General features: G+C 40.1%; 1 long non-coding RNA gene across 1 annotated transcript in view; it reads left to right on the top strand.

Annotated features, from left to right (window-relative positions):
• The first annotated feature begins 2,747 nt into the window (after positions 1–2,747).
• LOC147579933 (uncharacterized) overlaps positions 2,748–15,997 on the top strand; it is a 51,233-nt gene continuing 37,983 nt past the window's right edge. Inside the window, exon 1 of the long non-coding RNA XR_015252339.1 lies at positions 2,748–2,811. This is a non-coding gene — a long non-coding RNA (uncharacterized LOC147579933). The remainder of the gene's footprint in view (positions 2,812–15,997) is intronic.

The following is a 15,997-nucleotide window of genomic DNA, read 5'->3' as shown; positions in this document are numbered from 1 at the left end:
GGGGCCTACTTAAAAAAAAAAAAAGAAAAGAAAAGAAAAGAAAAGAAAAGAAAAGAATTACACCAGAATTTATACATCTGCTTGAACATTATTCCCAGCTCTAGTCATCTCCTCCCCTTATAAGGGGGATGCTTGTTCCAGGGATGCAATTATTACTCTGAATGCCTTTGGGGCTCTTCATCTCTTTTAAAGGTCCCCTTTATCTCCTTCCATATTAATTTTCTTTTGCTGCAAAACATAATGCCATGAACTTGCTGGCTTAAAAGCAACACCCGTTGATTAGCTCACTATTTTGTAAGTCAGAAGTCCTTGTGAGGTTTGGCTGTGTGCTTATCTGGAGGCTTAGGGAAAGCATCAGCTCCCAAACTCATTCAGGCTGTTTAAGAATCCTGTTTAGGGTGGTGAGGTGGCTCCGTGGGTTGAGCCTCCAACTTGGGCTGTGGTCATGATTCCACGGTTCGTGGGTTCCAGCCCTGTGTCAGGCTCTGTGCTGACAGCTCAGAGCCTTAGAGCCTGCTTCAGATTCTGTGTCTCCCTCCCTCTGCCCCTTCCCCACTTTCTCTCTCTCCAAAAAAAAAAAAAAAAAAAAAAAAAAAAGAGTCGAGTTCAGTGCTGGCTGCCAGCTGGGGACCATTCTCAAATTCTAGAGGCCGTGCTCATTTCTCATCACGTGGTCCCTCCATCTTCATGAGCAGTAGGGTGTCCAGTCATTCTTAGGTGGGAATTTTAAGGGATCATGTAATTAGACCTCGCTCACCTAAGTGACCTCTCTTTTAAGGTCAAACCTTAATTATATCTTCAAGATCCCTTTTGCCATGCAATGTGACATTTGATGTCCCATCATATCCACAGAGAAGGGTCTTATACAAAAGTGAGAGTCTTTAGGGGTCATTCTTAGAATTCTGCTTACCACACTTTCACAGCCAATGTTCTTTTTATAGGCCGCCAGGAGTGAATCAACTCTTCTGGACGTGCACAAAAGTCATTTTATGATTTGAATACACAGAAATAGGTGCATTTCGTTTGCATGACCCATAAACAAGATCTAAAAGTAATTTCAACGTGGAAGTTTTCTTATTTCATGTTTGATTAGGCTACTGAAAAGGGAATGCTTTTTATGGGAACTGATGTGTTGGAAGAAAAAAAAAAAAAGAAAAATATTTGAACGGAAGCACAGTGCATAAGTACGTGAAGCCCAGAATTCCCTTCTCAGTTTTAGATAAACTGGTCTCCTGGGTCCCACATGTATTCACTAGCAATGGAATTTGTGTCTTAATTTCCCCTCCCCTCCCACCTGCAAGTGACACTGGGCCAGAGGAGTAAAATTCTTGTCTAGCTCAGCAGTTCTAAAGGGGAGCAAAGCCTCCTGGGCACTATTTGGAGAGATAGCAAGAGGCAGGCTTTTGCATTTCTGTGGAGTTTAGACAGACCGTGCATCTATTACAGGTGGGTGGTCTAAATGATCTGTAGCCAGTTTAACTCCTTGGGGTCTTGGGTCCTGGAATATGACTAATATTTTTAAATCAACTCAGTTCTGGATGGTTTTCTGGAGACAAAACATTTAGAATCAGAAGTGATTTTATTAAAACAAGGAGAAGCAGTTCCCCAAGGGGAACTTAGCTTCCTTACCTCGGACTTCCTTTTTCTGCCTTTCTTTAACCAAAAAATTAAATAAATAAACACATGAATACACAAATAAGCAAACAAACAAATAAATGCCTACTCGTTTTAACTAGTATGTAAGCAACGAAGCTCTCGAGCTTTGTAATGTGCTGTAGTGAGAGGCAGGGAAGGCTTCCACCTACCAAACCTACAGGATTAAGTAATGAAGACAAATTAGGAAAATAACCCTGGACTTCAGGATCAGTGTTACATAAACATGCCAAATTCTATGCTAAAAAAGAAGAAGCAGAATATATCTGTCAGAGATGAAAACCATCTCAAAGAATGAGGTGATACAACCCCACATTAATTTTTAAATTTGTAAGGCTAGGATTTGTAAGACATGTGTTAGGTGGCAGAAAGGAAGAAATAACACCGGATTAAAATGAATGCTCCTTCCCTTTTGGGATGAGCACTGGGTGTTGTATGGAAACCAATTTGACAATAAATTTCATATATTGAAAAAAAAAAAAGAAAAAAATTAAAAAAAAAATGAATGCTCCTTCAAGAGACTAGCTGGGTATAATAATGGGAATACTTTTATAAAATCTGTATATATAATATATATATATATATTATACACACACACACACACACATATTCATTTTTCAGATTGTTCATTATTTGTGTCTGCCTGACGTTCCCTCACTACCATCATGCACTTTATGTAACCTGGCATTTTCTTTTTTTAAATTTTTTTTTCAACGTTTTTTATTTATTTTTGGGACACAGAGAGACAGAGCATGAACGGGGGAGGGGCAGAGAGAGAGGGAGACACAGAATCGGAAACAGGCTCCAGGCTCCGAGCCTGACGCGGGGCTCGAACTCACGGACCGCGAGATCGTGACCTGAGCTGAAGTCGGACGCTTAACCAACTGCGCCACCCAGGCGCCCCAACCTGGCATTTTCTATTTTAATTTTATCAATGTGCTGGCCTTAAAATATTTTGTCCAAACCTATATGGAAACAAATGATTACATTAAATATTTGATGAAATTATTTAAATATTAAACTTACTAAACTCTTCCTCTTGCCATCTCTTTCCTTTCCTTTCCTTTTTTTTTTTTTTTTTTTTTTTTATGGTCCAGGATAAATATTTCCAAGTTTAAGATATCATCCTCTCAGTAACGGAACTTCAAGCAAAACCCGGTAGGTGGAGAATTTGATCTTTGATCATGTGTCTTTGAAACATGAGTGTTAGTTTATAATGTGTATTTAAAAATGACTCCAGAATCTTTTGTGACCTGAAGGTTTAGCTATCAACAAGAGTGAGGAGGGAAGATAGTATAATGTAAAGATTGAGAATATGGGCTTCTAAGTCAGCCAGACCCATTTACAAATTCTGGTCCTGCCTCTTCATATCCATGTGTCCTTGAACAAATTACTTAACCATTATGAGCCTGTTTCCTCAACTAAAAATTGGGTATAATAATAAATTCTAAATATGATACTATGTAAAACTAAAGCAAACACTCAAGTATTAGCTATTATTATTTTTCCCACTCTGAGGACTTCAAGCACAATTACTTTAAAGTTAGGCTTTTAAAACTTCGTGATTTACCAAAAAAAAATCCCAGAAGAACTGGATCATTATGATCTAGTAGATGAAGCCTCTTCTCTGTGAACCCCATTAACTTCAACCCTGAACTTGAACCTTTGCCTCAAGGGTCTAGAAAGAATTTCATCCTTTGTTGCTCTTCTAAATATTCCTTTCACCCACTCCCTTTTTTTCCCTTTAACCACCCACCAGTTCGTCAACATAACATTGACAGTCTTCTCTGTTTGTCTTGGCTGATTGATTTTCCTGAGTACCATTAGAGGCATTAGCCTTCACCTGTCTTTGCTGGGTTATTTGGTTTGTAATGGCCTGGAATGCTCTTACACTTACCCTTTTGGAAGAGGTTAAGTTAGAACTCAGGCCTTGCCCATAAATGATCCCGTTAGTTACAACGTCTTGCCTTGATATACAACCCTAGCAAATAGGAAGTGACAAAATGGCACTAAATTCCTTTCTGTATGGGCATAAAAATTCGTTGTCTCAATTCAGGAAGCTGAAAGAAGAAGGACAACATTTTGTGTTTTTATAGGTATAACATGTGTAGGTTATTATGTAGAAGGCTGGGAAAACAGAGCACAGATTTTTTGGTGGCATGTTTCTTTTTATATAAAAGTGCATTCTTGGATATCCTAGAACAGGGGTTGGCAAACCATGATCCATGGGCCAAAATGGCTCTCTTTGTGTTTTGATGTTAATTGAACACAGGCTGGTTCATTTACATACTATCTATGACTGCTTTTATGCTACAACAGCGAAAGTTAGTCGTTAAAACAGAGTCCGTGTGGACCACAAAGCTTGAGATATTTGTTCTCTGGCCCCTTATAGAAGAAGCGTGCCAACTCGTGTGTTTAAAGTAGAGCGAAGCTTCTGCAAAGTCTCTGTGGGCTTGCCAGGTGTGTTTTACCTAGCTGGTAAGGATACAGAAGCCATAGTACAATTTCCTGGGACAGTCCTGGCCAGGGTCATTTCTCTGTTGCCCTCATAATGTATACATGAGGGAATTTATACTGATTTGATAGTGTATTTTGTTCTTTGGTTTAACAAATATATCCCCCACGGGTATGGATGCCAGGGTTCTCTAGGAACACAGAAGAACAGACAGAGGCTACAGTTATCACTGTGTTGAATCAATATGACCATCATCAGTCCTGAGGACTTCTAGGTATTTTTAAAATACCCGCATCCTGCAGTTTAGCTCCTCATGTTGGAACATATATGAGAATTTTCATGTTTTTCGGCCACAGAGAAAGCAAGAGAATTTACATCAGTGACTAGTTCCCCAGCCTCCCTCTTTGCCGATGCCTAAGGCTGTAAAAACATGTTTACCAGAAGTATTCTTCACACAAACAAGATTCTTGACATGAATAGGACCTAAAACGTTATTATCTTATACAGGATAACCTGATAAGAGAGCACTTTGAGAGAGTATATTTATTCCCTAGCATTTTTTAGTGATTGTGGGATTTATGGTGACAGGTAAAGGAAAGTCTGTTAAACTAAACCAGACAGCCTAAGAAGAGAAGCAGAGATAATGGAAGAGTATTATGAAAGGAAAGATAATGTCTCCAAAAAAATTTTTATTTTCCATGGCTTCTCATTCATGAACACACAAACAATTTAAATATGGCATGGAATAGATGAGGCAGAAAAGAAATCTTGAGTCTGTGAAAGCAACCTGGAAATGTGTGAAGATGATGTATTGCCTGGAAATTAATCTTTGACTACACAGCTAAGTGCACAGTTATTTCAGGCATAAAATTCCTGCCTTACTAATTAATTAGTTTTCTTCTATTAAATGTCCCACCTACTCCAAAGAATTCCCCTGCTGCCATCAGGAGAACAAATTGGAACTATTTTATGAACTCGCAAGCTACAAGAGTAGAAAGTTCTACAACTTTGAAAAAAACAACAGCTTGATAAAGGGAGTTGGTTTGAGTATATAATTTTAGATTATGACTCTTATCCCATCTGGGAAAATGTGGGACTTAGGGAATCAGTGCAACCAGTTCTGAGGCAAGAATACAAGAATTTGTGTTTTATACACAAAGAGAACCAAAAGCCAGCAACATTATCCAGCTGGGTAAAGGGAGAAAGAATCCAGATAGAGGACCACTGCAGGGCAAAAGTGGAGACCAGCCATGAGCAGAAATGTAAAGCGACAGATGGGATTTGGTAGAGATGCGTTTGGGGCAGATGAAGGTTGGGAACTGTGCTATTGGCACTTCTATAAAGTATCTGTAGCCACAGCTGGGGTTAACTTGGAATTGTTCATATTATATCAGTCAAGGTCCAGTCAAGGGTCAGAAACCACAACCACTTATTTCAGGAGAAAAGAATTAATATGAAGAATTGACTAGATATTGAAGAACCTAAAAGGCAAAAAATGAACATCAATTCTCAGAAAGGTGGCAACTGACAAGAACAGCTACTACCCCCTGGGTCTGGAGGAGCAAAGGGAAGGATTGGAGAATGGGTCCCACGGACTGAAAACCAACCACTGAGGAGGGTGCCATGCTAGTTTGCTTGGGCTGCCATGAAAAAATAGCACAGACTGGGTGGCCTAAACAACAGGAATTTATTTTCTCAGTTCTGGACACTGGACATCCAGGATCGAGGTGCCAGCAGAGTCATTTTCTAATGAGGGTTGTCTTCCTGGCTGGCTGATGGCTACCTTCTTGCTGTGTGCTCACGTGGCCATTCCTGAGAGCATGCTAGTGGAGAGAGAGAGAGATTAGGATTCAGACCCCAACCTTATGACCTTGTTTAACCTTAATTATCTCCTAAAAGCCTAGTCTCTGAATGCAGTCACAATGGGGGTCAGGGCATCAACATATGTGCTTTGAGTGGACACAGTTCAGCCCATCGTAGGGGTGCCAGCTGGCCTGGCACTCGTGTATGTGAAGTGAGGAGTGAGGAGGCTGGTCTATGAGTGCTGAAAACCAGCAAACTGCTCCCGGAGAGAACTGCCAATGCCAGGGTGGAAGAAGCAGAGCTGTGTAACACAGAAAGGGACGGCATCCTTCCTCCTCAAGTCTTCTAGTCTCCCTCCAGAATCCCCTGGCAAAGCAGAATGGGGTGTGCAGAGCCCCCATCTCCATCAGCACAAAGCAGAGTATAAAAGGAGAAATTGCCACTGAGAGGCAAGAGCTAAATGAGAAGTTCAGTAGAACTGTGACAGAGATTGCTTGTTGCTTATTTTTAACCTCTCTTCTTCCTTTCATTTCTAGTTCTATTACTAGAACTAGAATTATTAGGAAGGCAAAACTCAGCTAAAGGATGTTTCTCAGCCTTCCTTGCAGCTAGATATGGTCATAGTCATGCGACCATATGTTAACTAATATATGAAAGTGAAAATTTTATGTGGGGGCTTCCAAGAAGTGTTTTGTTTTTATTTATTTTTTATTTTTTTGCTCCTTCTTCCATCCTGCTCAGAATGTAGATATGATGGCTGGTGCTCTATCAGCCATATTGGACATGAGGACAAGAAGCACTCTCAAGGGGGCACCTGGTAGGCTCAGTCAATTAAGCATCTCTTGATTTCAGCTCAAGTCATGATCTCCCAGATTCTGAGATCTAGCCTTGCATCAGGCTCCATGCTGACAGTGCAGAGCTTGCTTGGGATTCTCTTTGCCTCTCCCTCTGTGTGCGTGCATGTACTCTCTCTTGTTACCCCTCTCTCAAAATAAATAAATAAACATTTAACAAAACAAACAAGAACTACTCTCAAGGATGGCAGAGGAGCTGTGGACTCTGCAGAGTAACCATGCTCATCCTGGATTGCTAACTTCCAGATTCCTTTTATGTATATGAGAGAGATTAACTCCTATCTTGTTTAAGCTGTTACAGCTTTTCTCGTATATGCAGCCCAAACTAATCCTAAGGCAGATGACTCTAGGCTAGCTTGGACAGGTAGATCTATCTTGCTTAAAAGATGGTCATCCCTCTTCAAACTAAAGTTTGAAATTACCCTCATGGTACTTTAATTTGTTTGAATGTTTATTTTTGAGAGAGAGAGAGCACGAGCAAGGGAGGGACAGAGAGAGAGGGAAACGCAGAATCCGAAGCAAGGGCCAGGCTCTGAGCTGTCAGTACAGAGCCTGATGCAAGGCTCAAACTCACAAACTCTGAGATCATGACCTGAGCCAAAGTCAGATGCTTAACCCAACTGAGCGACCCAGGTGCCCCATCATCATGGTACTTTAAATTTTAGTTGGCTTTGTTATTAAAAGAATTACTAAAAAATCTCTTTATTTAGAATTTAGTTAGATCAGAAATACTTCTATGAGGATTAAGGGAGCATAACAGTCCATAGCTTACAATAGATTTGTTCAGTCAGATTATTTTTTCCAATGCTAAGCTAAGATCAATTGCTAAGATTTGAAGTATTTTATAGAAATTGTTTGGGTGCCTTATAAAAATGATACTAATCCTCACATCTGAAGATTTGCGTGACTTAGGAAAATTGCTACTAATTCTTACAACAAACCCAAGAAAAGATGTTCTTATCCCCATTTTACATATAAGGAAACTGAGGCCCAGGAAAGCTAAGTATATAGCTGAGGATCTGCTGTGAGTAATGGTGCTTGGGATTTGAAACACCCTTTCTCTATACAACTCTGGCACCGACTAGACTAGTTAGAATTCAATTATATTATGAATTACATAGACTTGGTGAATGAATATGGGATACTAACCACTATTTATATCATTTATATGGAAAGATAAATTTTAAACCACCAGTTGGGGAGTGCTCGTTATTATTAGTGGCAAAAACATCACCAAAATATTTTTAGTAGAATTTACAGAATATCTGGTTAGTTGTTGAGCAAGAGATGCAGGATGTACAACTAGAATTTTGAAATCTAAATCAAGCAGGGATCTTTCCATTGCAAGTGTAATGGAAAAATGCTTTAAATGTGTATCCCTAAGCTAAGGTATAACCAAATCTCCCTTTAGCTGAATTCACCTAACTCAGGCTGGTCTCCCACACAGGCAGTGTGCAGTCGACCCCTGTGGTTCCCACTGTCACCACTGCTCCTCTGAGCCTCAGCTCACGCTTCCATGTGGCTCGGGCTTTTGAGCTCTCCACCCTGAGACTTTTGGTTTGGGACTTTGCCCCTGGCCTTGGTGGCTCTTTGGCAGGCCTGGAGGCACTCAACTTGCAGCCACCTTCAACATCCAACATCTTGGGAGATGTGGAAATCTTTGAATCTCATCTGTGCTCCATGCTGGCTTGAAGAAATCAGAGGGGACCGTGGGAGGTATCCATTCACTGGCCTAGGCTCTCTCTGCTTAAATACACGGAGCCGTCTTGTCCACTTTGCTGTCACTCTCCTGAATTGGTGTGAGATGGACTTTGAGTTAGTCCCTTTAGCACCACAGATGGGAAGTGGGGAACAAAACCCTTTAGCTGGGAGATTTTCAAACTTGCCTGAGAGTCTTGGTCTGCCCCACCCCAGCAGGGCTTTCAAGGTTGGGGGAGTGGAAGGTAGAGAAGAGGTTGAAGAGCAGGCTGGGAAGTCTCCTCACCAGCATCTCAGAGCTGATTTCTCTCTCCAGCCTTTTTCCTGCCCAGGAAGTGATCTTGTCCCCCTCCTGGGGTAGGGGTGGGGCTGGGGGTGGGGACACAAGAAACTGCTGTCAATCCCTGTCCTACATTATTTCCTTCAGGACTTTATGTTCTACCCTAGGCTCTGGCTTACTCTTCCATCAAACCCTTTTAGAAATCCAAACAAAACCACTTCTTTCTCGTACTCTTAGCTCTCACAAATCAAAAATGCTTGGGTTTTAGACTATTAAGCCTCCATGACTTAAAAAAAAAAAAAATCACTGAGTCAGTGGAAGTCTTTGTCTGTGTTTGCCCTCCATCCATGCAGCCATAGCTGCTCTGGACCCAGCACATGGAGAGCCACAGGGCAACAGGGATAATTTTCAGAAAGGAAAACCTCTCCTTAAAATCTTTGTGTATTATCTAATTACATATATAACAGAAACCAGCTTAAGCTAGGTTAAAGAGAAAAGAAAGGAATTTATTGGCAGAAATCCCCGTTGATTCTTGTACCTTGTCAACTCTTGCTCGTTCTTCCTGTCTCCCTGGATATAATCATTAGGGAGCCCCAGAGCTTTTTCCATTCTCTGTCTGTGCTCCCTGGAGGATTTCTCTCAGACTCAGACATCTCAAGTCCCACTATACACATATGACTCCCAAATTCATGTCTGTAATTCAATGCTCTGATTTCAGCTCCATATTCATACAGCCAACTATCTACTGGATGTTATCCTTGTGGCCAACTAAAACCACTCTCAAATGTGGCATGTCCAAAACCAAAGTCCTGAGTTTCCTTAATCCTCTTCTTTCTCCATGCCCATTAATGACTGTCCCTTCAGTTATCAGACCAAAACCTTACAGCGTTCCCTTCCCCCTCATTAATTCACGACCATTACCAAACATTTGCAAATTCTGTGGTCACTCCTGTAGGAACACATCCAGAATCTGCTAGCTCCTCTGTTAATATGTTGGTCCACATCATCATCATATCCACCAAAGTATTGCAACTGCCTTCCAATTGGTCTCCCTTGTCCATCTAGAGTTTATTTACAGTCATCAGGGTGAGCATTCTAAAATGTGATTCCTTTCAGTTAATTACTGTGATTGAAGCTCTTTAATTGCCTCCCATCTTGCTCAGAGTAAAATCCAAAATTGTCATCATCACTTTCAAGCGTCCCATGACCTGAGCCCTGGTCACTGCTCTGACTTATCCCTGGCCCCTTTGTACTCCAGGAAATTCACCTCCTATTTCACAAACACAACAAACAGGCCTTTTGCACTTGCTGTTTCTTCTACCTGGTACGCTTTTTCTTCAGACATTTCTATGACTTACTCACTCACTCCCCTTGGGTATCTACTCAAATGTCATCTTATAAATATACCTTTCATCTGAATTCTTTGTTTTTTTTTTAAGTAGGCTCCACACACAAATGCAGAACTTGAACTCATGATCCTGAGGTCAAGTCCTGAGCTGAGATCAAGAGTCGGACACTTACCAACTGAGCCTCCCAGGCACCCCTCATCTGCATTCTTTATAAGATACCAATTTCTTCCCTTGACAGGACATTCCCTATTTTCCTAATCCTGTTTTATTAATTTTCCATTTGTTATATTTGTTCATTGTCGGTCTTCTCACCTCTCCCACGATGCCCACCAGAATGTCAGCTTTATGAGGGTGGGAACTTCGTTTTATAGTAATGTCATAGTAGTCTCATATTTTTAACATAAGAACTTATCTTGTATTTACTAGATGCTCAACAAATATTTCTTAAAATAAATAAGAGAAGAAACACACAAACAAATTAGGGTATATCAATTAGAAACATTGCTTCATGATAGATCACCCCAAACCCTGACTTACAATGATAAAAAAAAAATTACTTATACATCTATGAGTCAGATGGATGGGTCTACTGATCTGGGCAAGGTTTGGCTAAACTTGGCTGGGTTTGCTCATAAATTTGTGATTAGCCTAGTGGGTCAAATGAGGACTGGCAGGTCTAGGATATCTTCAATGCCTCATTCACATGTCCAGTGGTTGAGTGGCTCTTGGCTGGCACAAAGGCTGTGAGTGGGTAACATGTCTATTTGCCTTGAAGGCTACACTGAGCTTGTTCTCATAGGAAGCAGGAGAGAAGAAAGAGAGACAGACAGACAAACAGACTGAGGAAGTGTGGAGACTTCTATGTAATTTTTACCACACTCCACTGTTTAATGCAAGTCAGAAGGCCATCCCAGACTCAGGACGGGTTAACTTATTCCACCACTGAGAGGAGCTGAAATCCCAAGAGTGTGGCAAGAGTACCGGACAGGGGGAGGGGTGAGAATTGCTGCTATTTACACAAATCATTCTGCCACATAGAGTGTCTTGTGGAATCCAAGGAAGACTTTAACAACCAGACCTAGGAAGACTTAACATTCACCTATGGAACTTATGGAACTTCTGTCTACATTCTGACATTAAAGTAACTCTGTTTCCAATTCCCAGACTCTGAATCTTGCAGTTCAGATTTTAGATTCCCAGGAGAAATAATTGGCCTAACTTGGATCAGGAGTTCCTCTTGGCCCTTCCTTGTCCCAATTCAGACTGACTAGAAGGAAGGATTAAATTTAGACCCTGTAGATCAAGGGGCAATTCCCAAAGAGGTGGAAATTATCAGGGAAATTAAAGGAGAATCCAAAAAAGATGTATCACAACATCTAAATTCAAGTTTTGAAATCCTAAAATTTTAAAGTTATTGCCTTTAAAATATTCAGATATCCAAGAAATACATGGAAGAGATTTCGGGAACTGTAGCACATATGAATCTGTAAGAGGCACTGAAAATATTTAAATAAATTGAATTAACAAGTAACCAAGGATGGTTCTAGGCTAATATAGTGTAAAAATTATAGTATTATTCTATATTTCTCTTACTTTCATTTGGATCTATGTGATATCTTTCTCACACTTTGTTGAATTTTCCTTCAGTATTGAACTTGGCTGTTGGCCTCTCTGTGAATTTATGAGACAAAGAAATGAAGAAAACAATAATGAAAGATATTAAGTGTCTTAATTTTATATTGCTGGTGTAACAAATTTAAGTGCCTTAAAATATTTATTTTCTTACAGTCCTGGAGGTCAGAAGTCCAAAATGGGTTTCAGTGGGCTAAAGTCAAGATGTTGCCAGGATCATATTCCTTCTTGAGGCTCTAAGGGAGAATCCATTTCTTTGCCTTTTTCCAGCTTCTAGAAACCATCTGCATTCCTTGGCTGATGGCCCCTTATTCAAATCACTCCAACCTCCGCTTCTCTGGTCATCACACACATCTCCTTCTCTGACTCTAATTCTCTTATTCCATCATTCTTTCATTTATAAGGACACTTGTGATTACATTGGACTCACCAAGATAATCTCTCCATCTCAAGGTTTTCAACTTAATTACATTTGCAAAGCCCCTTTTGCCATATGAGGTAACATATTTACATGTCCTGGGGATTTGAACCTGGATATCTTTGGGGGGCCGTTAGTCTTCCTACCACATGAGGTAAATATAAAAACTAGACCAAACCATCTTTGGTCATGTAGATTCCACATTTTTCCAAATGTAGGAGGTTCTCACTCTTTATAGAACATTGGAATCTTCGACAAGTAGGGTTCTGCCTATACATATTTAACTGATTGATTTGCCTCCTCATACCCTCAGATAGAAGACTAAACTCGAATTTGTGAATTTGATATCATTATGCTATTGCAGAAATAATAACATTTCCAAGTATGTATTCATCATTCAGTAATGGTTGTTAAACCGCTCTGAACTGTGTGGTTCATAAATTATCCTACAGCATTGGCAGGCAGAACTGCCACTGTTGTCGAGTCTTTAAGACACTTTCATTTTTGGCAGGGTGGTTTTGCTCTAGCTTTCTTCATTCATCACTGAGAATCATAATTCTTCATAAAATCCTTAACCCTCCATCTGAATCCTCCCAAGAGATCAACTCTACACAAGCTCCTGGTCAGTGCCGCTGGGCCTCTGTTTCTAGGTCATTATGGCACTCTGTGGGCCCTCAATAATCTTGCAGACAGTTTGTCTGGCTTGAGAATATACATTGCAATTTAATTTATATTAAACTGGCCTCCAGGTACTAATGTGGTGCTTAGAGGAATCTTGCTAAACTAGTTGACTTTTCACAGAATACCTGCCTTATACAGAGTCATGCATTGCAGAGTATCTGGAGAAATTGTTTAGTCCTCCCCAGAGGACTTTGTCCTGCTTTTAAAAATCCATCAGTCCTTTAAAGGACAACTAGAGTCTCACTCTTGGAAACGTTTCTGTCAAATACACATTCACCTAATAGGAGTACTTGGCAAGGTTCAAGTTCTAATGATTCTGGTCTCCCAAATTCTAGTGTGTGTGTGTGTGTGTGTGTGTGTGTGTGTGTGTGTGTGTGTGCACGTGTGTGTGTGTGTGTGTGTGTGTGTGTGTGTGTGTGGTTTCCCCATACCACCAAGCAATTTTCAGACAGCAGCTAGGTGTCCTATATTCAACTCAATTCTGCCACTCTCTACCTGGAAAGTGCCAGATCCCTCAGGTTAAGGGCTCCATTCTAGAAGACTGACCCCCTCCCCTGACTTCATGCCAGTGCAAGTTATCACCTGTGCTTCTGACTTACTGGCTATAGATAGAAGGTTTCCATAACACCCTTCTTGGGTTCAATTAATTCCTAGGGCAGCTCACAGGACTCAGAGAAACATTTTACTTACTAGATCACCAATTTATTATAAAAAGAAATAACTTAGGAACAGCCAGATGGAAAAGAAGCATAGGGCAAATCATGGGGAAAGAGTACAGAGCTCCATGCCCTTTCCAAGTACACCACTCTCCCCAAATTTACTTGTGTTTACCATTCCAGATCGCTCTGAACCCCCATCCTTTTGAGTTTTTATGGAAGCCTCATCACACAGACACAACTGATTAAATCATTAGCCACCGGTGACTGAACTCAATCTCTAGCCCCTTTCTCCTCTCCCTGGAGTTGGGGAAGAGGCTTTGAGACTGAAAATTCCAACCCTCTGATCACACAGTTTGTGCTTTTGGTGACCAGACCTCTCCTTAGGGGATCTAGGAAGATTCCCAAAGTTACTCATTAACATAACAAAAGGCGCCTTCAAAGCTCTTGTCACTTAGGAAATTTCAAGGATTTTAGTAGCTCTATGCAAGAACTGGGATGAAAATCAAATATATATATTTCTAATTTATAAATCACAATATCACAAGTGTCCAAAGGGAGTGCTTCTCAATCACATTTGATGGTTATGGAGCCAAAAGGTGATATTACAGTTGGGTCCTGGGAAGATGCTGAGGGCAAGGCCAGGAGAGCAAGTCCAAAGGAAGTTCAATCATCAAGGGGGTTAAGCAAACCATGGACGATAAGATGGCCTGTGAAAAATCAGGGGATTAAGGACACAGGAAACTAGAAATGAGGAGAAGCTGGCAGGAATGGACAATGAGAGATGATGAATGGACTCTGGAGACAAAGTGCATATTCTTAGTTAGGTTCACTTTTAATAAGCCTATAAGGTTAAGCTATACTCTTTTAAAGAGACTCACATATGCACCACAGCATTGCTTATCATGACAAAAACAAACAAATAAAAAATGGCTGGTTAAATAAATTATAATCTCTGCGATGGACTCTTCCTCTTGGTAAAAGAATAAAGATTTGTATGTGTGGAGATGGAAAGGCCTCCAAGATATACTATTAAGTGGGAAAAAACAAGGTATAGAGTATGTAATGCAGATAAATGCCTTTTTTTTCCTATGAAAACTATGTAAAAAAATACTAGAGGTGGGCACTTCAGGGAGTGATTCTGGGGGTGGAGAAAGAGACTTTCTTGTGTCTTTCTATACTATTTGAACTTTGTGATCATGTATCTATATTTCTTTTGTTGTTTTTAAATATCAGCAATGGTGATCTAGGATAGGATTGTGGATCTTTTTTTTTTGTTTCTTGTTTGTACCTCTGTGCTATTTTTTTAACCCAATAAATATTTTTAGGAAGAAATTATATAAAGGAGCACAGTAAGACAGACATCTCTAAACAGAATTATTCTCCTCCTTTTCTCCACTTTCAAAGCATAATTACCTCTCCTTTGGGACTTACTTCCTATATTCCATTTTTTTTTTCACACAACTAGTAAATTCAGGTTCATGACTTGAATTTAGGACTTTCTGACTCTAAAATCTTGAATATATTTCATATCAATTCTAAGTGAAACCCAATGGAATGTTCAAGTTCAAGCCTAACTTGCCTTGTAAATTGCTACCTGGTCTTCTTACCCAGGGAAATTCATTCATGGAAGAGAATATTTGTACTCATAAAGTTATTTATTTGTTTTATGTTGTCTTTTCTTCATAACTAGATTCTAATCTGTGAACAGGATTATATCTTCCTTTTCTTTATAAAGTGAATAGCTCCTCATCTATAAATTTGCAGAGTAAACACTCAAACCTATGCTGAAAAAATGAAATGAGGTGCATGCACATGTAAACAGTAAGTGTCGTAAGGTACCAATTATATGATTACTCATAGTTTACATCTCTGAAGGGCTGCCTGGATCCCTGTTGAGAAGGGTAGGATCAATGAGCATTGTCTACTGTGGGACTGCCCTGGTTTACAAACCTGTTTGTCTTCATGTAATTTAGCCCTTCTTTTCATTCTCCAAGCATCCTGGTTCAGACAATAAATCAAATGATCATCCTAACTATGGGTGTAGGAAAGAGAAGTAGCAGTGTATGTGCAATGTATTTGTCATCCTGTGCTAACTCTTTTACTTCTATAAATATAAGAATTCAAGGGACAGGGTCAACTTCTAGGGAGAAGAGTCTATACACTAGTCATGAGCCATCTGGGCTCTAGTGATGCAGCAGAGATGATAGCAAAGTCTAGCTATACGAGTTGGAGTAGAATAGAAATCCATAGTATCCATCACAGATACAAAGATCTTGGGCAAAAAGCTGTTAAGATAAATGACCTTCCCTGAAGATGAGATTAGGAGTCACTCCAGAACTGGCCAGGATCTCAGCCTACAGATTCCAATCTCTGGGATTCCAGCTGAGAAGTTCTGGGAAGAAAAGTTGCAGAAATGGAGCATTTATTCTCTAGGGTTTGGGTAGCTGAAGAGATTCAGAACATAGAAGCTTCTAGAACATCAGCAGATATGCTATGACTCAGTCATTAGGACTAG

Source organism: Puma concolor, chromosome B3 (assembly GCF_028749965.1).
Source record: "Puma concolor isolate L17-30 chromosome B3, mPumCon1.1.hap2, whole genome shotgun sequence".
NCBI lineage: Eukaryota > Metazoa > Chordata > Mammalia > Carnivora > Felidae > Puma > Puma concolor.
Note: the sequence above shows the minus strand (reverse complement) of the source record. Positions and strands in the feature narration are given on the sequence as shown.